Below are 24,329 nucleotides of genomic sequence, written 5' to 3'. Positions count from 1 at the left end.
TACTCGTTCGAGGTTACTGTGCCCTTCGTAGATGTTTCCATGTTCTGTCAAGGTTTAGTCTCTGTTTTCCCTTCGTGGATGTTTTCTTTTGTTCCTGTGTTTTGTATTATTTTTAGTTTTAGTTGTTGCAATAAAAGTTCCGTGTTTGGATCCACACCTCCCGTTTGCCTCTGTCTCTATTCATAACAGAACGATCGACCACAATGGATCCAGCGGTTCTTCAGGCAAGCTGCCACCTCCTGAACCTGAGGCAAGGAAGCCGCCCGGTGGAGGACCACCTTAGAGACTTCCTGGACCTAGCGTGGGCGACCGACTTCCCAGACTCCTCCCTGGTGGTGTTCTTCCGGGCTAGTCTGACCGATTCGCTCAAGGAGCTGTTGCCATCAGCGACGCACGGCTGGACGCTCTGTGATTTTGTGAAGGAGACTTTGCTGGTCAGCGGCTCGCCCATGGCTTTTCCCATCACGCCTGCCCCACCTGTCAGCGAGCAAGCCTCCATACCAGTCATTTCCCATGAGCCTGCACTGCCCACTTCGTCTGCCCGGAGGAGGAGGAGAAGACGGGCTTCTGCCTCCCGGCCCACGCCTGCCCCGGCCAGCGAGCCAGAGCCCACGCCTGCCCCGGCCAGCGAGCCAGAGCCCACGCCTGCCCCGTCAAGCGAGCCTGAGCCCTCGTCAGCCACGGTCATCGAGCCTGAGCCCTCGTCACCCACAGTCAACCAGCCAGAGCCATTAGCCCCCGATGTCAGTGAGCCAGTGCCTGTTGCCTCAGTCGTCAGTGAGCCAGCGCCTGTCGCCTCAGCAGTCAGTGAGCCAGCGCCTGTAGCCTCGACCGTCCCTGAGCCAGCGCCTGTAGCCATGACCGTCCAAGAGCCAGCGCCAGTAGCCATGACATCCAAGAGCCAGCGCCAGTAGCCATGACCGTCCAAGAGACAGCGCCAACAGCCATGACCGTCCAAGAGCCAGCACCAGTAGCCATGACCGTCCAAAAGCCAGCGCCAGTGGTCGTGCCCGTCCAAGAGCCAGTTTCCCCCCTAGCCTCCCAGGGCTCCTCCTCTCGAGCCTCCCAGGGCTCCTCCTCTCAAGTCTCTCGAGCCTTCCAGGGCTGCACCTCCCGAGCCTCCTAGGGCTCCGCCCCTCAAGCCTCCCAGGGCTACTCCTCCCGAGCCTTCCAGGGCTCCGCCTCTCAAGCCTTCCAGGGCTCTGCCCCTCAAGCCTCTCGAGCCTTCCAGGGCTCCGCCTCCAGAGCCTCCTACGGCTCCGCCTCCCGAGCCTCCTACGGCTCTGCTCCCAGAGACTCCAGAGCCTTCTAGGGCTCCACCTCCAGAGCATCCTATGGCTCTTCTCCCGAGCCGCCTTCGGCTCCGCCTCCTGAGCCTCCTATGGCTCCGCCTCCTGAGCCTCCTACGGCTCTGCTCCCAGAGACTCCAGAGCCTTCTAGGGCTCCGCCTCCAGAGCATCCTACGGCTCCTCTCCCCGAGCCGCCTTCGGCTCCGCCTCCCGAGCCTCCTACGGCTCTGCTCCCAGAGACTCCAGAGCCTTCTAGGGCTCCGCCTCCAGAGCATCCTACGGCTCTTCTCCCCGAGCCGCCTTCGGCTCCGCCTCCCGAGCCTCCTACGGCTCTGCTCGCAGAGACTCCAGAGCCTTCTAGGGCTCCGCCTCCAGAGCATCCTACGGCTCTTCTCCCCGAGCCGCCTTCGGCTCCGCCTCCTGAGCCTCCTACGGCTCTGCTCCCAGGGACTCCAGAGCCTTCTAGGGTTCCACCTCCAGAGCATCCTACGGCTCTTCTCCCCGAGCCTCCTCTGGCTCCGCCTCCCGAGCCTCCTCTGGCTCCGCCTCCCGAGCCTCCTACGGCTCTGCTCCCAGGGACTCCAGGGCCTTCTAGGGCTCCGCCTCCAGAGCATCCTACGGCTCTGCCTCCTGAACCTCCTACGGCTCTGCCTCCTGAACCTCCTATGGCTCCACCTCCCAAGCCTCCTACGGCTCCACCTCCTGAGCCTCCAGAGCTTTCCATGGTTCCACCTCCCTCAGCTCTACCTCCTGAGCCTCCAGAGCTTTCCATGGTTCCGCCTCCCTCGGCTCCGCCTCCTGAGCCTCCTGAGCTTTCCATGATTCCGCCTCCTGAGCCTTCCACGGCCCTGCCTATGCCTCCTTCGGCGCCGCCTCCCAAGTCTCTTACGGCTTCGTCTCCCGGCTCCACCTCCGAGGCCCTCCTCAGCTCCGCCCCCGAAGCCTTCCTCTGCGCCTCCCATGAAGCCTTCCTCGGCTCCGCCTCCTGAGCCTCCCTCGGCTCCGCCCCCAGGGTCTCCTGCGGCCCTGCCTATGCTTCCTTCGGCGCCGCCACCCAAGTCTTCCATTGCTCCGCCTCAGAGGTCCTCCTTGGCCCCGCATCACACAGCTCCACCCGCTTCCCCAGTGGCCACTTCCAGGCCACCCAAACCGGTCCTAGCCCTGTGGCCACCACCCTGGCCTCATAAACCTGTCCCTGCTCGGTGGACGCCCCCCAGACCACCTTACCCGGTCCCCGTCACATACCCCCGTGGACCGCCTGTCGGCCCCTTGCGTCTCCATGGCCTGCCTGTCTTGTCCTCTGTGCCCCCCTGGACTTCCTGCCTGCCCCTTGTGCCCCCTTGGTCTGTCTGTCTGCCCCTTGTGCCCACTTGGACTGTCTGTTTGCCCCTGGTGCCCTCATGTTGTTTTTGTGGGTTTTTATCTTTTGTTCTGTTGTTTTAGGATCGTCTGGAATCCGATCCTTTGAGGGGGGATTCTGTCATGTTCATTGTTGTCTTTTGTTCTTTTTTGTGCTTTTATCTTGAAGTTTAGTTTAGTTCCTGTTTGGTTTTCTGTAGTCCTTTGTAGTTCATTTTTATGATTGGTGTTCCCTTGATTGTTTCCTCCAGGTGTCCCTCATTCCCTTGTTTGTTCCTTTGTGTATTTAAACCCTGCCTTTCCTCTGTTTGTTCGTTGATCGTTGTATGTGTTAGTTCCAAGTTTCCTGCCCTGTTCCCTACTTTCACTTACTCGTTCGAGGTTCCTGTGCCCTTCGTAGATGTTTCCATGTTCTGTCAAGGTTTAGTCTCTGTTTTCCCTTCGTGGATGTTTCCTTTTGTTCCTGTGTTCTGTATTATTTTTAGTTGTTGCAATAAAAGTTCCGCGTTTGGATCCACACCTCCCGTTTGCCTCTGTCTCTATTCATAACAGTAACAGCTTTTCAGTCAGGCGCCTTCCAGTGGCCCAGAGAAGGCATTAAGTATTTTGAATGACAAATGTCACATGTGCTGAGAATGTGCTAACGTGCTAACCATAAAAATATAAATCATAACAAGTTTAAGAACTACTTCATGGTCAGAATGGCAACCTTGTGAATCACATGCACCTCGACCTGTAACTGGCCAAAATGCTCCGTTCGACTTTTCCAAGACGCTCTACTCTTCCCTGTGTAACACGGAAGCTTGACCTCTGACCCACTTTCTGTAGATCTGAATTTCTGCGGTTTGAATTTTAGAATATTGAATTTGGTGTTCTGAATTTCTTCTTCATCTTAAAAACTTGAAGCTGTATTTTTTAAAACAGGATATTTACAGTGTAAGAATTCAGAACCAAAAATATGCTGTTTGAAAATACATATTTATTATATTGTGCCATAAAAAAAACAATTCAAAATATAGCTGCGAGCAGCGATGGCGGGCCCAAGCCGGTGGCACCACCACCCCCTGTGCCTTTAGGGTTGCTGTGCACGATGGGCAATAACGTAACCTCGCTTTGACTGTCGAGAAGATGTGTGCTGTAGACCTTGCATCAGTGTGGGCTCTGCAAAAGTGCGCATCGAGGGCACATATCAACCACAAAGTATGCGTGAGCACCCTTCTGATACCTAAAATGAAAAATGAGACACCCTACGGTCTCATGGAGTTAATGGACACATGAAATAAGTACACAAGACTGAAAATTCATATGAAGTGTGCCATTTGGGACAGGGCCTATGACCGTGAACCACAATAGTCACATCTATGAGGTAATTCAAATGTAGAATAATTTTTAATGTCATAGGATGTCATAGGCCAATATCTTTTGCAGCACTTAAATGTGTTAATCCAGAAGGCCAGTATTTATCTGGAGGTCTTTGTACAGGTTTATTAATGTAATTATAATTTACGCTTATGTGTTCCTATGATATGCAATGGAAGTACATTTTTATGTTTAACATGGGTGTATTCACAATACATAGCATACGATATCATATTTTACGATTATTTATCATTATGTTAAGTAGATCATTAAAGTTAAGATAGTAAATGTATTTATATATTTTGTAGTAGCTAATATAACAAGCAAGTACACTGTGGGAATTATGAATTATACCAATGGAGTCGTATGGATTGCTTTTATGCTCCCATTATTATGCTGTCCTTTTTATTCATAAATTAATTTCCTCGCCACGGCCAAAACGTTGGAGATATCAAAATCCATACGCAATGTAGCATCCTCAATGTCTTGACTTCATGCTGACCGAGTTTGGTGGCGATTGGATTAATTCTCTAGGAGGAATATATATAATTCCAGAGCATGTGTTTCCAAACAACCTATAATAGCCAACTTCCTGTTGGGCTGGCGTAAAACTTAGAGCATGAAAGTTGTTCGGCCCGATGAGATCTAGAAGTGTTCCAAGTTTCATATTATTACATGCAAGCATGTTTGATATATGGACCAAGTTTTCAGACCCCGTTCAAGGGGGCTGTCGAACCCCCTGCCACGCCCGGGTACCAGCTTCAGCCCGGCCCCGATGGCCGCGGGTTCTGACCGTGTGCAAAGTTTCAAGAGTTTTGGAGCACGTTAAGGGCCCCAAAAGTCCCGGAAACCTTGAAAAACAATATCTTAATGCAAATCTCACCCAACAGAAAACCCTCTCCCTCCCCTCCCTCCCTCCCTCCCCACACACACACACACACAGAATCGCAGGTCTGTCTGTCAGAGAGAGAAAAATTCAGAGAAATCCACATTCAAACCACAATATCTGACTTTCTGTTGGTCGGAGCTAATGACTGTAAATTAGAAAGTTGTTCAGCTCGACGAGAACAATATACACGCCGAGTTTTGTAACTGTAGATAGAACTAACTAAGTTATAACACACTTCATGTGTCCTTTTTAGTCCTAAATCAATTTCCTCGCCACGGCCAAACCGTTCGAGATATCAAAAAATCCGTCCGAATGTAGCATCCTCAATGTCTTGACTTCATGCCGACCGAGTTTGGTGGCGATTGGATTCATTCTCTAGGCGGAATATATATAATTCCAGAGCATGTGTTTCCAAACAACCCATAATAGCCGACTTCCTGTTGGGCTGGCGTAAAACTTAGAGCACGAAAGTTGTTCGGCCCGATGTGATCTACAAGTGTACCGAGTTTCATATTATTACATGCAAGCATGTTTTATATACGGACAAGTGTTTGAATCCCATTCCAGGGGGCGCTGTCGAGCCCCCCTGCCACGCCCGGGTACCATCTTCGGCCCGGCCCTGATAGCCGCGGGTTCCGACCCATGTGCAAAGTTTCAAGAGTTTTTGAGCACGTTAAGGGCCCCAAAACCTTGAAAAACAAAAATAAAAGCATTTCACTCATCAGCAAAATCAGCCCCTCCCCCAGACACAGAGAGACGTAGGGTCAGTGGGAGAGGCAGAGAAAATTCTCCAAAAATCCACATTCAAACCAAAATATCTGACTTTCTGTTGGTCTGAGCTAATGACTGTAAATTAGAAAGTTGTCCGGCTCGATGAGAACAATATAATTACTGAGTTTTGTGACTGTGGGTTAAAGTATAAAACCAACCCCTCACTTTTGTCAAAAGGTGGCGCTACTGAGCCCCTGCACCACGCCCGTTTCTGAAACTTTGCACATGTCTACTGGCTAATAAATGTGATGTGTCTGTCGAGTTTCATGCAATTTCAAGTATGCTAAGAGTCTAAAAGCATCAAAAAGAATATTCGAGTTTGAAGCATTGCCGCTGCAACAGTATCCAAGATATCAATAATCCTTTCACATGTCTACATCTGCCGTGTGTTTACATTACACACCAAAAGTTTTAAGTAAATCGGGTAAAAATAAGAGGGTGATTTCAAAGCATTTTGAAAGTGACACACTTCCTTCTGCCAGTTGGTGGCGCTATAACTTTGACTCACAATAGTCACATCCATGCGATCGGGCTCTTACAGCGAACAAACTGCTGAAGTTTCATCGAGATCAATTAATGTATGCAGAAGTTATAACACACTTCCTGTTTCTCTTTTCGCGCCATCATTTCGTTTCCTCGCCACGGCCAAACCGTTCGAGATATCAAAAATCCGCCGGCAATTTTTCATCCTCAATGTCTTGACTTCATGCTGACCGAGTTTTGTGGCGATTGGTGGAATTCTCTAGGAGGAGTATTTCAAATTCCATTGCATGCCTTTTCCAAACAACCCTAAATAGACGATTTCCTGTTGGGCTGAGGTAAAAAGTAAAAGTATGAAGGATATATGAAACAATGAGATCTATATGTGTACCGAGTTTCATATTATTACATGCAAGCGTGTTTGATTTATGGACCAAGTTTTCGGACCCGTTCCAGGGGCTCGTCGAGACCCCTGCCACGCTCGGTACCAGCTTCAGCCCGGCCCTAATGGCCGCGGGTTCTGACCCGTGTGCAAAGTTTCAAGAGTTTTCGAGCACGTTAAGAGCCCCAAAAGTGCCCCAATAGTCGTAAAAAAAATAATAATCATAGTCATCCTAACGAAAACAATAGGGCCTTGCCTTTTCAAGGCTTGGGCCCTAATTATGGTTAAATATGAAATGTCCAGGATTAGAGTTTAAAAAAAATAAAATTCAAACCCATTTAAAATACAACGTAATATTAAATTTGGCAAAATCACACTTATAATTCAAAAGTCTATAATTCAGATTTACACAATTCAAATTCAAATTGTTTTGTCGTATTTCTGGCTCCATAGTGAAGTCCTTCATTTGGAATGGAAAACTTCCCAGATTACATTTCAACAAGTTACATAGGCCGATTGACAATGGTGGGCTAGGCCTAACCAAAATTAGTTTTATTATTATGCATTCGGTCTCAAGACATTTGACTCATTGGTTGCTCCCATCTGAGATAGCCCCTCCCTGGTTTTGTATTTAACGGGAAGTTCTTTCCTCTATTTCGCCATTGCAAAGCCTTTCTATAAAAGTTACACCCTGTTATCTTGCATTTGCACTCGGTATGGACTAAAGTGTCCAGAGTATTTAATTCAGACATTTATTTAAATGTAGCCTCGAGCACATGGCTGATCCCAAAATTATGTATTAATAAGTCCCCTTTCTGCTGGACAGAGTGGATTGTGAGGGAGGTTAATACACTCGGTGACCTACATGAGTGGAGTGTTGAGCTATGATTCTAAAAAATGCCAAGTCTGCATCTAGAGATGCAAGGGTGCACGTTATGCAATTCAAGATTTTACATTGATTCTATTGGACCCCCTCTAGATTGTATAGGCTTGGTCTTAAAGGCACACCCACCTACTGGTGATGCCAATCAGAAGATGGAGACAAAACCAATGTTTTTTGATGGTGTGTTAAGATCCAAGAATTTTGGTTGAAGGTTCAGAGTTTTATGTGTGATGTATTGGGCACTCAAATTTCATTTTTCCCCAGACTCTGTATTTTAGGCTATGGGGCGGTCATCAGTCATACTGTAGTTTCCATGTAGTAACCTTTATTTTACTATAGTATTTTAACTATGACAATAACCATGTTAATTTTGTTGTTACTGTGATTTTACAACAAATACAATGTTTAAACTATGTTACTGTAATAAAACCATGGTGGTTTATAGTGAGGGTAAATCTCTTGAAGAGTCTGTTACCAAATATAATATTTGTAATTTTGATTTGGCAGTAATATTTTTTCCCTGAACATAACAAATACCGAACCATACTGAAACCATGACCCTAAAACCGTGATACAAACCAAACCGTGAGAAATTTTAACTGTTAAAATTGGTGCTCACTAAAACACCAATGTTTTAAGTAATTTACCCTGCGGACTGAGGCACCTAGATTAGATGCTGGCATAGCGACTCTCCAGGCCTACACACACATGAACTCTTACACATATATACAGATATGCAATCATCCGCCCGATACCCTATCCCTCGCCTTAGCGCTTTGTACCCCCAGTCTGACAGGCGGGTCTGTGACCAGCGCCGAACATGGCTGCAGGTCCGGATGGCTGCTTGCCTGTGCTGGGCCACCTCCACCCCCAATCCCTCCCCTGTTGCAAGTCTTGTTCATGTTGTAGAGTGTACTGATTATGTGCTAATGTTGCTGAGGTGTTTTTTTCCCTGTTCCCACACTGTACTTCTTAAGGAGCATAGTCTGGGGGCTGCCTTTTTTCTCCTCTCCTCTCCTCTCCTCTCCTCATGTCATGCTGTATTTCTTCTAATTCCCTGTCTTCCTGTCCTGTTTATCCCCTTGTCATATGTATGTTTGTATGGACAGGTCGATGGCCAATTTCACTGGTTTACTATGTGACAATAAAGGACTACTACTACTACTACTACTACTACTACTAATTTCAAATTCATTTTGATTTAGATTTCACCAAAAGTGGAGTTATCCAACTCGGCTAAATATCTCTCTATATATCAAATAACTTCCATCAGCTTGTCCCATTCATAGCTATCTGAGGAGACCCACTGCGAGTTCTAGAGCATGAAAGATGGGCACTATTGCATTAACTGGTTGACAAAGTATTGAATTAATCAATGCAACTTTCCACAATGATGACTAAGACTTTATAGATATTACGGTTTCATTTTCTGTTAATGAACGATTTTCTGTAAAGATGCTTTGAAACTATGTGTGTTGCAAAAAGTGCTATCCAAATAAAAATGACAACTTGTTGCATGAGTTAATAGTATCGTGACTCAACTCAAACAACAATGTTAACAGCTTACCTTAGAATGAGATATTGTTTTTTCAGTGGCAGATCAGTTTTCTTGAAATTTGTGGTCTAAAAGATGGACCCCTGAACAGAAAATGAAAGTCCTTTTAGTTTATTTCATTTTTTATACACATGACAAAATTGCTCTGAAACGACAGTGGTACAGTTCATACCATTTGTATTTTGTGCTCCTGGTAGAATATTAGAATAAATTCATAAAGTGGCAAATCAACACTCTCCCAGCTGATCCAGGTGCTATGACGAAATGATTAAGTCCATGCAAGACAAACAATAGGAAGATCTGCACTATGGAAATGTCTTAGAAAAATAAAGGTTCTTTATTGTTTAAATCCAACAGCAGGGGAATAAAAACAGGTATTTGTATGAAATTAGATAATCACCCATAAACAGTTCATTACTCAGAGACAATTAAAATAAACATAAGTAATCAACTAAATTGTTCAGAAAAGTAACTGATACATTGATCAAACAATGCTGTACATATATCAGCAGTCACCCCCTAAAAGAGGCTTTACAGAAAAGGTGAAAGATCAAAGTCTTCATTTAAACCCAAAGGAGACACAGTTGATACATCCAAAATGCTTCTCTCTGCAGTAACTTTCTATCGATGTCTCCACCACGTCGATACTTTGTAACCTTTTAAATTCCAATGCATTTTAATTGTTGTATATTGTGATCACAATCAAAAAAATGTCAACAGGTGATGTCTTGCCTATGAATATGTTAGCAGATTCTTGTTTTTAGTGCTCGATGTGTCTTGCCAACAAACACATGGACATGGGTACTTTAATATGTAAATCACATTAATTATAGTGCAGGTTATACAGGATTTAATGTGATACACCTTTTTTGTGTGACTACAAGATAATTCTACTTTTTATATTTTCTACTTTTATCATTATAAGTGAGGAAATAATTACCTGACAAAGGTTTCTTTGTAACTTTTTTGTATTATGTAATGATTGTTCTCTGCGCAACATTTTTACTTTCTGAAACGCTGATTGAACCCACGTTAATGGGTATCATCGTCTGAATTGCAGATTCATCTTAATCAATAAAGTTGGCGTAGAGGTAACCCTTTTTTAGGGGTAAATATGGTGATTATCAGCAGAAAGTAATATGTTTTTTCGGTTGGTTTTCAAAAGACAGTGGTGTAGATATCAAGTACGTAGAGAAAATGAATAGATGATAAATATCTCAAATGAAAATGAAAAACTCTTTTTCAGAACACTGTATTTTAAATATAATTTTGTAAAAATCCAATAACTTTACAGATCTTTATTTTAAAAGGGTTTAAAGAATGTTTTCCATGATTGTTCAATGAACCATAAACAATTAATGAACATGCACCTGTGGAACGGTCGTTAAGACACTAAAAGCTTACAGACAGTAGGCAATTAAGGTCACAGTTATAAAATCTTAGGACACTAAAGAGACCTTTCTACTGACTCTGAAAAACACCAAAAGAAAGATGCCCAGAGTCCCTGCTCATCTGCGTGAACGTGCATTATGCATGCAGCATGGAGGCATTAGGACTGCAGATGTGGCCAGAGCAATAAATTACAATGTCTGTACTGTGAGACGCCTAAGACAGCGCTACAGGGAGACAGGAAGGACAGCTGATCATCCTCGCAGTGGCAGACCACGTGTAACATCACCTGCACAGGATCGGTACGTCCGAATATCACACCTGCGGAACAGGTACAGGATGGCAACAACAACTGCCCCTAGTTACACCAGGAAAACACAATCCCTCCATCAGTGCTCAGACTGTTCGCAATAGACAGAGCGTGAACTGAGGGCTTGTAGGCCTGTTGTAAGGCAGGGCCTTACTAGACATCACCGGCAACAATGGGCACAAACCCACCTTCACTGGACAAAACAGGACTGGCAAAAAGTGCTCTTCACTGACGAGTCGCAGTTTTGTCTCACCAGGGGTGATGGTCAGACTCGCGTTTATCGTAGAAGGAATGAGCATTACACCATGGCCTGTACTCTGGAGCAGGATCGATTTGGAGGTGGAGGGTCCGTCATGGTCTGGGGCGGTGTGTCACAGCATCATCGGACTTAGCTTGTTGTCATAGCAGGCAATCTCAATGCTATGAAGCACAGGGAAGACATCCTCCTCCCTCATGTGGTACTCTTTCTGCAGGCTCATCCTGACATGACCCTCCAGCATGTCAATGCCACCAGCCATCCATACTGCTCGTTCGGTGCATGATATCCTGCAAGACACGAATGTCAGTGTTCTGCCCTGACCAACGAAGAGCCCGGATCTCAATCCCACTGTGCATGTCTGAGACCTGTTGGATCGGAGGGTGAGGGCTAGGGCCATTCCCCACCAGAAATGTCCGGGAACTTGCAGGTGCCTTGGTGGAAAAGTGGATTAACATCTCACAGCAAGAACTTGTAAATCTGGTGCAGTCCATGAGGAGATGCACTGCAGTACTTAATGCAACTGCTGCCACAACAGATACTGACTGTTACTTTTGATTTTGAACCATTTCTGTTAGTCACATGTCTGTGAAACTTGTTGTCATAGTTGAATCTTTTTATGTTCATACAAATATTTACACATGTTAAGTTTCCTTAACATAAAAGCATTTGAATGTGTGAGGACGTTTCTTTTTATGCTGAGTTTACAATTTAGGAATTTAGGAACAGTACATATTCATTAAGTACCACTTAATTTCCTTGCCATATTAAGTAGGGATGTCCTGATCCAATACCTGGATCAGTATCGGCTTTGATACTGACGTTTTTGGACTGATCGGGTATCGGTCCGACGAGCCGGACCCAAATCTGATACGGTGTGTTAGTAATGTTCGTTACTGTCAAGCTCAAAAAAATGACATAAAAGAACTGTTAAAACACCATTAAAGCAGTTCACATGACTCGTACATTTTATTCAAAGCCACTTGAAGATGCGTGATAGCTCTGTGAATCGCAATAGGCTGTGTTTAATAAGTAAACATATAAAATGCACACGCAGCTCCAGCGCATTAGTGCATGGTTCTTCTCTGTTTACACACGCACGCGCAGCAACTTTTAGCCGTCACGCGTGCACAATATTTGAGCGCTACAAAAGAACAACATCTCAGATGTAGATGCTCAGCAGTTCGGTTCACTTATAATATGGACTTAGAACGGCACCGGAGGTGCATTTTACCAGAATTTAAATAAGAAGCGAATTAAAATGTGAATAAAAAGCATGAGGGTTTAAAAGTTAAAGCTGTCAAGGATTGAAACAGTGATGTAAACATTGTGAGTAAATCCAGTTGAGCAGAGAGGCAAACAGCAGGTAAGTAATATCCAGACAGTGTATAGACACGATGAAAGAGATGACTCCCAACAATTTTATGATACTTGCAGGCAATAATGAAGACACAGGTATGTTTGACATAGTAGAAAGTTCTGGAGTCTCAGAGATACTATCGATGAGAACAGGTAAAGAGTGTGTGTGTGTTAATTATGCAGTCTTTGATTTGCCACTAATGATATGCAGGTGTGTATATTCAGAAACCTGCATAATTGAGATATTACTATTATTATCATTTGTTTGCAAATGATAATAATATTTAAGTTGAATGGGTTCCAAAAAGTGACTGTATGAATGAAAAGTGAGCTGATATCTTACAACTAAATTGAAAAAAAAGAGATCTGAATCCTTTAAAGTTCAGATACAAATAAAAAAAAAAGTTTTTGCCAAAATGTCTACGTGTATACTAGTTATAAAGTGTTTCTTAATAAGCCATGCATTTATATTGAAATAATGTTTAGTTAAAAGTTTGTGTTTCTTTACATATTGTCACCTTCCTAAAATAATGTCCCAAGTCATTTTTTGACAAAAATAATTTTTTTGCCGAAATCATCTCCTCATGATATTTGGTTCAGTTTTTTGAAAAACCTGAAAAAATTACTTGGGACATTATTTTAGGAAGGTGACGATATTAAACAGTACACCCAATTATTTCCACACAATAATGTAAAGATATTATAAACTGATTATGCAAAAAAAACAACACCGTATTGGATGGGGATCGGTATCGGCCAATACTGAGATTTCTGATATCGGAATCAGATTGCAAGTGGAAAACATGGTATCGGGACATCCCTAATATTAAGAAGCAGTCATTGATATACGTTGTCCATATGGGTTATTGTTATAATTGAAATCCAGTTAGAATTTACTGGATATTAGAATAAGAAATAGAACAACATATTGTGTGTTCATGCTATTGGGCTGTGTCAGATCAAAATATCTGTGATATATAGTGCACACATGGTCTGTATTTTATAAATAACTTGTAACAAAATACAGTGATGGCCAAAAATATGACCACTCTTTTTTGTAATTAACATTTTTTATTGATTAAAACATACACAATAGAAAAACACAACACATACACAGCAAATCAAGATTTAACCCCCACAAATATCCCTCACCAAACACCAACCCCACCCTAACCCCCAGCGAACATCACTGTGGTCACATATAATACACACACACACACACACACACACACACACACACACACACACACAAAGAAAGAAATTTAAAATATAATAAACATACATAATTAAACTAGACTTGTCTCTCCCCTTACCCTCCCTGAGAGTAAATAATTACCCCATGTCCTGACAAACATGTCCCCAAAGCCCTGCCATCTATTTGCCAACTCCTCGAAAGCTACCACACTCCCCATCTCTGCACACCACTCAGGAAATGATGGCGCTCCGTCCGACTTCCAAACCCTTAAAATAATATGTCTGCCAATAATAATACTGGTCAGAACCCAATTTTTTTTTATGTTTATCCCCCAAAATTATAACCGCCCCATCGCCCAAAATACAAAGTCTGGGGCAAAGTAAAATTTGAGTGCCTAAAACATCACACAAACAACACTGAACCTTCTACCAAAATTCTTGGATCTTAACACACCCCCAAAAGACATGGGTTGTGTCTCCAACTTCTGTTTGGCATTGCCATCTCTAGATGCAGACTTGACATTTTTAGAATTCGTAGCCACACTCCCTCCTCCAATACCAAATTTAAATCTTTCTCCCATAATCTCTTGGAAAAAGTTGAAGCTCCATCACCCAGACTCTGAATTAGCAGGGAGTAATACACTGATGCCTCATGACCTTTTCCAAAAGTAGTAATCACCTCTTCCAGAGTATATGCCGCTTTGTGTGGAGGGGGTTGCTACTCCCAAAAACAAGCAGAAGCAGGTGGTGGAGCTGTAAATACATATAAAACGGAGATCTAGGAATCCATAAATGTTGAACAATATTCTCAAAAGATCTCAACACTCCACTCTCATACAGGACACAGAGTGTAGTAACCCCTCTCACAATCCACTCTGTCCAGCAGAAAGGGGACTTATTAATACATAATTTAGGGTTCAGCCATATGTTTGAGGAAACATTTAAATAAATGTCTGAATTGAACACTCTGGACACTTTTGTCCATACCGAGGGCAAATGCAAGATAATGGGGTGTAACTTAACGTCTCCGATTAGTTTAATAGAAAGGCTTTGCAATAAAACAAATAAGGGCAAGAACTTCCTGTTCAATACAAAACCAGGGAGGGGCTCTTTCTGATGGAAGTGTCTACTGAGCCAAATGCCTGAGACCGAATGCATAATAAAAAAACAAATCTTGGGTAGGCCTAGCCCACCTTTGTCAATAGACCTATGTAACTTACTAAAATGCAATCTAGGACACTTACATTCCAAATGAAGGACTTTGCTATGTTATCAAATAGCTTAAAATGAGAGAGGAGGACATCTACAGGGAGAGACTGTTTATAATTTTAATTTTAATAACATTATCCTTCCCAGTCATAGATAAATGTAAAGTCTGCCCAGATCATTCGAAAAACTTTTAGTTCGAGTTAATTTTGACCCTTTAATAAAATCATATAAATTTGCTGGGAATTAAATACCCAAATACTTAATGCCCTGCTTGAGCCACTAGAAGGTGCCTGGCTGAAAAGCCATTATGAGGCAGTACGCTGTCAGAGCCAAAGCTTCAGATTTAGACCAATTCACTCTGTATCCGGAGACCTTAGAAAAGGAATTAATAATTTTGTGGAGGCCAGGCATAAATCTAGTAGAGTCGGAGACAAATACTAAAATATCATCTGCATAAAGCAAAAGCTTATGCGCCGCACCTCCTGCCACCACCCCTGGAAAATCATCTTTTTCTTATTGTGGCTGCTAATGATTCCAGGGCAAGACAGAACAATAAGTGGGAAAGAGGGCAACCCTGCCAGGTGTCCCTATCCAGAGTAAAATAATCTAAAATTAGTGAGATGGCAGCGACCAGAGTCTGATCGTTAACCACTGCCACATGACATTAATGAAATTCCTAATGTTTAGGATGTTCTAATGGTTACACAAAGTTTCTAATATCCTCATCAGTAGATGAAGACGTGGAACTATAGAGATCAAGATAGAATTATTTTAAAGCATTATTAATATCAATGGCTGGACTGGCGACCTGTCCAGGGTGTCCCCCGCCTTTCGCCCAATGTTAGCTGGGATAGGCTCCAGCCCCCCGCGACCCTGTACACAGGATAAGCGGTTGACGATGGATGGATTAATATCAATGGCTGAGGTAAATATTTCACCACCATCAGATTTTACTGAGGGAATGGCAGAAAAAGAGTCTCTATGCTTTACATATCTAGCCAGACATTTTCCTGCCTAGTCCCCTGACTCAAAGTATGACTGTCTTGCCCAGAATAGCCAAAACTCCACCTTCCGTGACAAAATAGTATTATATCTAATACACGGAGTGGTGGTGGTGTAGTGGTCTAATGCACATAACTGGTAAACTGGTAATCAGAAGTTCGCTGGTTCGAGCCCCACAGCCACCACCATTGTGTCCTTGAGCAAGGCACTTAACTCCAGGTTGCTCCGGGGGGATTGTCCCTGTAATAAGTGCACTGTAAGTCGCTTTGGATAAAAGCGTCTGCCATATGCATAAATGTAAATATCTGTATTTCAGTTGGGTCAATTCTCTGAGGCCATTGGATGACATTTGGTGCTTCAACTCTGCCTTGGCACTTTTAATATTCCCTTCCAATTCCACGAGTCCTTGTGCTTTGGATTTTTTGGTGAATGTGGCATATTGTATGATCCAGCCCCTAAGAACTGCCTTAAGTGCCTCCCAAGCCATACCCACAGAGGATACTGAGGACCAGTTGAAAAAGGGATACATTAAAGATCCAACTATATGATTTCCTTTTCTCCATATGTGGCAGCATCTCTAACACACCAGGATGTGATCTGAGACTAAAATGTTTCCAATTGAGCAATCAGCAACTGATGAAATGAGGGACTTATACACTCACCTAAAGGATTATTAGGAACACCTGTTCAATTTCTCATTAATGCAATTATCTAATCAACCAATCACATGGCAGTTGCTTCAATGCATTTAGGGGTGTGGTCCTGGTCAAGACAATCTCCTGAACTCCAAACTGAATGTCAGAATGGGAAAGAAAGGTGAGTTAAGCAATTTTGAGCGTGGCATGGTTGTTGGTGCCAGACGGGCCGGTCTGTGTATTTCACAATCTGCTCAGTTACTGGGATTTTCACGCACAACCATTTCTAGGGTTTACAAAGAATGGTGTGAAAAGGAAAAACATCCAGTATGCGGCAGTCCTGTGGGCTGAAAATGCCTTGTTGATGCTAGAGGTCAGAGGAGAATGGGCCGACTGATTCAAGCTGATAGAAGAGCAACTTTGCCTGAAATAACCACTCGTTACAACTGAGGTATGCAGCAAAGCATTTGTGAAGCCACAACACGCACAACCTTGAGGCGGATGGGCTACAACAGCAGAAGACCCCACCGGGTACCACTCATCTCCACTACAAATAGGAAAAAGAGGCTACAATTTGCAAGAGCTCACCAAAATTGGACAGTTGAAGACTGGAAAAATGTTGCCTGGTCTGATGAGTCTCGATTTCTGTTGAGACATTCAGATGGTAGAGTCAGAATTTGGCGTAAACAGAATGAGAACATGGATCCATCATGCCTTGTTACCACTGTGCAGGGTGGTGGTGTAACGGTGTGGGGGATGTTTTCTTGGCACACTTTAGGCCCCTTAGTGCCAATTGGGCATCGTTTAAATGCCACGGCCTACCTGAGCATTGTTTCTGACCATGTCCATCCCTTTATGGCCACCATGTACCCATCCTCTGATGGCTACTTCCAGCAGGATAATGCACCATGTCACAAAGCTCGAATCATTTCAAATTGGTTTCTTGAACATGACAATGAGTTCACTGTACTAAAATGGCCCCCACAGTCACCAGATCTCAACCCAATAGAGCATCTTTGGGATGTGGTTGAACGGGAGCTTCGTGCCCTGGATCTGCATCCCACAAATCTCCATCAACTGCAAGATGCTATCCTATCAATATGGGCCAACATTTCTAAAGAATGCTTTCAGCACCTTGTTGAATCAATGCCACGTAGAATTAAGGCAGTTCTGAAGGCTGAAAGGGGTCAAACACAGTATTAGTATGGTGTTCCTAATAATCCTTTAGGTGAGTGTATATATATATGTATATATATATATATATATATATATATATATAGAAGAGTAAATCTTATAGATGGATAAAAACAAATGTATAGTCCCTCCTAGATGGGTTCAAAAGTCTCCAAATATCTGTTAGACCAAGATTTTAACACATCCTGTGAAGTGTCAATTTTGCTCTAGGGGGCTTGCACACATTTGCTTCACTATGGTCAAGCAAAAAGTCCAAGTCTTCTCCCAATATTATATCATGAGGGGTGCCAGCGGCTTGTAACATCCCTTCAAGATCTATAAAAAAGCCATGATCAAAGTTAGGTGCATAAATATGGGAGGGGGTTTAATGTGAATAATTGATTCAGTTTTTTTTAAGTTGTGTTTGTTTTTTTATGTTTGGAATTAGGGTTGCAGCGGTATACCGGTTTCACGGTATACCACGGTTTAAAAATGTACGGTTATCATACATGTACATTTGCTTATCTACGGTATTGAGAAAAAAATGCAACCGGACGGAGAATCTCACATGCGTGTGCGCATCTCCTTTATTCCTTGTCTGCCTGTCAGACTTGTCAACTTGTGGCACACACGCACGCACGCACGCACGCTCTTTTAGCATGTAAACGGGTAAAGTTTTAGAAAAAAAAACACGTAAACTCGCCCGCTTTGCGACAAACATTAAACGTTCTATACATTTCTTTTTTTTTTAATTATTATTATTGAAACTGAATAATAAATTAACAGAGAAGTAGAGATGGTAAAATAAATTTTGAATCTCTCCCTTTATTCAGTTTATTAATGCCTGATAGAAAAGTATCTATCTTTGTAATTGTGGCAGCGGGGGCGTGGTCAAGCGCCCGTCCGGGAGAGGAAAGCGGTAAGGGCGCTTACACCTGAGCTAAATTATGCCTAACACCTGTCTCTAATTCCAGTGAGCACGAGGAGAGCGGCATAAAAGCAGACTAAGATGCAGATGCTCTATTGGGTTGAGATGTGGGGGCCATTTTAGTACAGTGAACTCATTGTCATGTTCAAGAAACCAATTTGAAATGATTCAAGCTTTGTGACATGGTGCATTATCCTGCTGGAAGTAGCCATCAGAGGATGGGTACATGGTGGCCATAAAGGGATGGATATGGTCAGAAACAATGCTCAGGTAGGCCGTGGCATTTAAACGATGCCCAATTGGCACTAAGGGGCCTAAAGTGTGCCAAGAAAACATCCCCCACACCATTACACCACCACCACCAGCCTGCACAGTGGTAACAAGGCATGATGGATCCATGTTCTCATTCTGTTTACGCCAAATTCTGACTCTACCATCTGAATGTCTCAACAGAAATCGAGACTCATCAGACCAGGCAACATTTTTCCAGTCTTCAACTGTCCAATTTTGGTGAGCTCTTGCAAATTGTAGCCTCTTTTTCCTATTTGTAGTGGAGATGAGTGGTACCCGGTGGGGTCTTCTGCTGTTGTAGCTCATCCGCCTAGAGGTTGTGCGTGTTGTGGCTTCACAAATGCTTTGCTTCATACCTCGGTTGTAACGAGTGGTTATTTCAGGCAAAGTTGCTCTTCTATCAGCTTGAATCAGTCGGCCCATTCTACTCTGACCTCTAGCATCAACAAGGCATTTTCGCCCACAGGACTGCCGCATACTGGATGTTTTTCCCTTTTCACACCATTCTTTGTAAACCCTAGAAATGGTTGTGCGTGAAAATCCCAGTAACTGAGCAGATTGTGAAATACTCAGACCGGCCCGTCTGGCACCAACAACCATGCCACGCTCAAAATTGCTTAACTCACCTTTCTTTCCCATTCTGACATTCAGTTTGGAGTTCAGGAGATTGTCTTGACCAGGACCACACCCCTAAATGCATTGAAGCAACTGCCATGTGATTGGTTGATTAGATAATTGCATTAATGAGAAATTGAACAGGTGTTCCTAATAATCCTTTAGGTGAGTGTATAAGGTTATAGTTACATTATATTTTTATCATGTTTATAATTCTGTTTATTATAATTCTGTTAGCTTTCTTATTGGTTTTCAAATTGGTTTCTTGAACATGACAATGAGTTCACTGTACTAAAATGGCCCCCACAGTCACCAGATCTCAACCTGGTTTTCTCCTTATGCATGCTTCCTCTGGGAGATATTATCAAGAATCATGGAATAAGTTTCCACTCTTATGCCGATGATACCCAACTTTATATTTCTTCTAAACCCAATGAAAATTCACAATTCTCCAAATTAGCATAGTATATCAATGAAGTCAAAGATTGGATGTCAAATTTTATTCTACTCAATTCTGACAAAACAGAGGTACTAATTACTGGACAAAACAAAACTCTAAAAATAAGCTGCAAAAATATAATTTGATTCTCGATAGATGTACTGTTACGCCATCTTCTACAGAGAAGAAATTAGATGGTTTGATACCAATCTGTCCTTTGAAAATCTAATTTCCAATGTTTGTAGAACAGCATTCTTCCATCTGAGAAATATTGCTAAGTTACAACACATGCCCTCTGATGCTGATGCCGAAAAACGAACGACTAGATTATTGTATAGCATTAGTGAGAGGATGTAATGCAAGTGCAATAAATAAACTTCAATTGGTTCAAAATGCAGCTGCAAGAAAGCTAACAAGAACCAAGAAATAAAATAATATTAGGCCCATTTTACCATCATTACATTGGCTACCTGTTAAATTTCATATTCATTTTAAAATTCTGTTTACTACATTCAAAGCTTTGAATGGTCTAGCTCCACAGTACTTAAGTAACCTTCTGACATGCTATATTCCATCACATTCATTACAATCACAAAATTCTGGCTTGTTAAAAGATTCTAGAATATCAAAATCCACAAAAGTAGGTAGATCCTTTTCCAATTTGGCTCCTAAACTATGGAATAATCTCCTTAACACTGTTCAGGGTGCAGTCACACACTCACTAAGTTTAAGTCTAGACTAAAGACTCATCTATTTAGCCAGGCATACACATAATGTATCATCAACCCAGAATAAGGCTGCTTTAGTTAGGTCTGCCAGAACCAGAAACATCTATCATGATTTATAACTCTGATTAAAATTGAATGGCAGCTAAGATAATATTATTCTATCGTTTCCATATATTCTATTTGCTCTGATAACCTTGGGATATGAATCCCAAAGTTACCAGAGCCGGCCAGATCCACCTCCGTTCCTGCTTGTGATGGACTCCACTGCCTCATGTTGCTGAGTGATGATGACAAACTATAGCCGATGCTAGCCAGGCATCATGGACTTCAGAGCCTACACTAGCCTACAGATGAGCCTAAAAAATGAAAACTTTTTAACAAATTTCAAACTTTTGATTTTACAGTGTCCTTAAAGACTCTCAAGTGGCAGTTTGTACATTTGTACATTGTGAAGTAGTATCTTCTAAGTTGGACTCTGTCATCATGAGGTGTTTTATTTTTCCACCCCTTTCCACCATGTAAAAAAGAGGGAAAAGCTGATGCCTTGTTTCATTGTGCTGCGATTGCCATGGCAACATCAGTAATGGGCCATTAGGCAGAAAGTTGGGGGTGGGGGGACCCTCATCCTTTGTGCATCAACAACAGCGCCATAACACAACATATGAACACAACATATTCTGTAAATGTGTGCCATGCACATATTATTTGTCATTTTTTTTAATCTCTGCACCATTTGAGGATATCCAGAGCGAGATGTGTTTTGCTCTCCACTGCACCCCCATTCAATCTGCTCCCACTCTTTTGTGCTGCTTTGGTCTCCTATTACATAACAAGGATCCAGCTCTCACCAGTTCTGCTGCATGGTTCACACTAAGTCTTCGTCATATGAGCCTGTGCAGTCTTTCTAACTAAAGCAAATAACTGACAGACTGATAAACAGATTTTCTGCCTAAATTAATCATAGATACCTTATCATAACATACAAAACAACATTGCATAGCATATATTTCACCTAAAAATCAAATAATAGTTTTTATTTTGCATTAAGAAAATTAAGCATATGTTTAGAACCATTAAGGTCCATTCTTGTGAGATGTTAAAGATATTCACTATAAATGATACTGTATGTTCAAACTGTTTTGGGTGACTGCATTTCTGAATCATTAGCACAACACTATCTTTATTAGACAGATTAAACAACATGTATTTTTTATTTATTTTTTTCAAAGAAAATCGCTGTAGTATTGCATGTTTATTTGAACCTATGCTCAATCAATGGTAAACATTTTAAGAAGCAATTGCTTTCCAAGTCACTTCACTCATTGAAATACCTCAATCCCATAACTCTTTTACTTTTCTAATATGTTTGACTTAAACCTTGACAAATCAAGATATTAAGATGATTAGTCACTGAGGCTGCAGTGTTGCATCTTTTTGGTGGCTAACGTTTTCTTAACCAACTACAAAGCCAAGTTCTGCATTTACATAATGTGAAAATATTGATAGCACTCCGTAAGGTTTAAGCATCCACATACTGTACATGACTGGTGAAATGATATGCAGAGACTGAGAGAGAAACAAATCATGTTCTTTCAAATGTCTCTTAATGTGTAGTATGAAGGCATCCCAGCTCCCGCTTATTTACATCTAATTGACATGTTACTTGCATCATTGCATGGCCACATTCGAATTATAAATGGCAATTAAAATGTTAAATATTTAACGTCTCTTCCATTTCTGAATGATATTATTTATTTATTCAAAAAAAAATCACATAATGTGCTCTTCTATGTCTCATGTCATTATTAGTCAGTACATAAGGTATAGCCTAATTCAGATGTTCAGATAATAAAAGGCATTTTTAGTAAAGACTTCGTGTACCAGAGGACATGATCTCCTGAGTTCTCATTGAAAATAAAGCTTTGTTGACGTGCCCCTCTCTTTTCATTTTCAACTCAGCTTCAATATATTCTCTTTAAAACGTCCATTTACAGCAGCATGACCTTTAGTAATCCCTGCCAACATTTCAAAAATAGAGTCAGAATGAACAGAGATGATATCTGCGGTGTTATATATATATACACACACACACACACACAGCAGATCCGTGATTATTTATATCATTATTCATTGCTTATAGCTGCTCTGTGCACGTACCTTGAACGATTAAAGAATCCAATGATCAATGAATGCGCTGTAGCGGTTGTGGAAAATGTCACATTTCGGCTCGTGCAGTGGATGATTCTGCTGGGTTTACACGAGAACAATCCCACAATCCTTCTTTAAGATGGTTACTTGATTTTTCACAAAATATTCAGCTCAATAGAGCGTTTGCTGAATCGTCCCTTCATCTGATTAATAAACGATGTCACGTATACACAAACAAAACGTGTTGAGAATATTATTATTTATAATAATAAACGTTATAAAAACCGGATTCCCTCTCGCGCTTCTGCTTTAGTGCTGCGTGCGCTGTTCTTCAGTCTCCACCGCGATATGACATTTGACAGGCGTCCTCATTCTTCATCGCCTCTAAAACACACACACATTTGGCTATTGTCTACTTTCTTCTTTGATGTTCGTTCGCCGCAGAAGGTTCGTCTTCGGTGAATGTTTTAATGTGTTTTGCGGTGTTCTCTACGTTTCTTCTTTCAAATATCCGCAGCACAACATTCCCTTTGGCTATTAACGTGCCTTCTCAGCTGTTTGATTCAATCAATCAGAAAGGCTCAAGCCACGCCCCTCGTTGTCAGTCACACACATGTCCTGCCATTTCCGACACGAACCTCCGCCTCTTACTTTCACTCACAAACAAACCCCGCCTCTATTTCTCTTCACTGGACTTCGACGTTCATGGTGAATCTGTTTTTACACCATTTTAACTGGAAATTTTTGAATTTTTGAAAGAAAAACGATCTCTGGTGGAAGCCACACTGAAAAGCAACTATGTGGTTTTTGTGTGTGTAATGTACATTTATGTAATGTGCCACTTTTTTTGTAATGGTTTTAATGCGAGAGTAAGCATAATCAGTTAAAGAGTAATCCCTCTACAATTTGAGAGTACAGGGAGGGTGACGTTTTCCAAATGCGTTCTCATGACATGATGCAACACTGATTGGGTTACAACTGAGACAAACAAAATAAAAATGTTTGCGAATTTTGTTGTCTCCTGCTCGTTTTCATTCAAATGGCCTTATACTGATAAAATGATGTGGGTGATGACATAATTCTTAAAAAAAAAACACTGCTGCGTCCAAAACCGCATTCTTTCACAGTACTGTATTTGATGAAGGACACTCTTATCTGCCAACAGTGCGTTCTTTTAGGTATGCATGCAAGTAGTTTGAATAGATTTAAGACATACTTCATTCGGGTATGTTGGCAACGGCTCATGACCTGAATATATAACCAATAACAAATCTGCTTTGGTTTTGATAAACAAGCACCAAACAAGGAACGATTGTCTTGGTATAGCACTAGCAACAGTTGAGAAGAGGCGTCCGCCTCACGATTCACCGCCGTTCCTTTAAATCTAGTGTTTCGAACGTGATGTCACCTCAGCTCCCGAGAGATTGGGGGATAGTTAAGTGTCCAGCCAATCTGCACTTAAAAATCTCACCAGATATACAGGTGCTGGTCATATAATTAGAATATCGTCAAAAAGTTGATTAATTTCAGTAATTCCATTCAAAAAGTGAAACTTGGATATTATATTCATTCATAACACACAGACTGATATATTTCAAATGTTTATTTCATTTAATTGTGATGATTAAAACTGACAACTAATGAAAATCCCAAATTCAGTATCTCCGAAAATTAGAATATTACTTA

At 42.1% G+C, this 24,329-nt stretch overlaps 1 protein-coding gene across 2 annotated transcripts in view; it reads right to left on the bottom strand.

Moving 5' to 3' along the window:
* The window catches only part of LOC127653362 (G-protein coupled receptor family C group 5 member B-like), a 108,034-nt gene extending 84,840 nt beyond the window's left edge, over positions 1-23,194 (bottom strand). For both annotated transcript variants that reach the window (XM_052140034.1, XM_052140035.1), the window contains exons 1-2: positions 22,653-23,194; positions 8,980-9,050 (exon numbers count right to left, since the gene is read on the bottom strand). The gene's annotated coding sequence lies outside the window, so the exon portion shown is untranslated. The remainder of the gene's footprint in view (positions 1-8,979; positions 9,051-22,652) is intronic.
* Positions 23,195-24,329: the final 1,135 nt, after the last annotated feature.

The sequence above is a fragment of the Xyrauchen texanus genome, chromosome 12 (assembly GCF_025860055.1).
Source record: "Xyrauchen texanus isolate HMW12.3.18 chromosome 12, RBS_HiC_50CHRs, whole genome shotgun sequence".
Taxonomy (NCBI): Eukaryota; Metazoa; Chordata; class Actinopteri; order Cypriniformes; family Catostomidae; genus Xyrauchen; species Xyrauchen texanus.
This window is presented reverse-complemented; position numbering and strand designations above follow the sequence as displayed.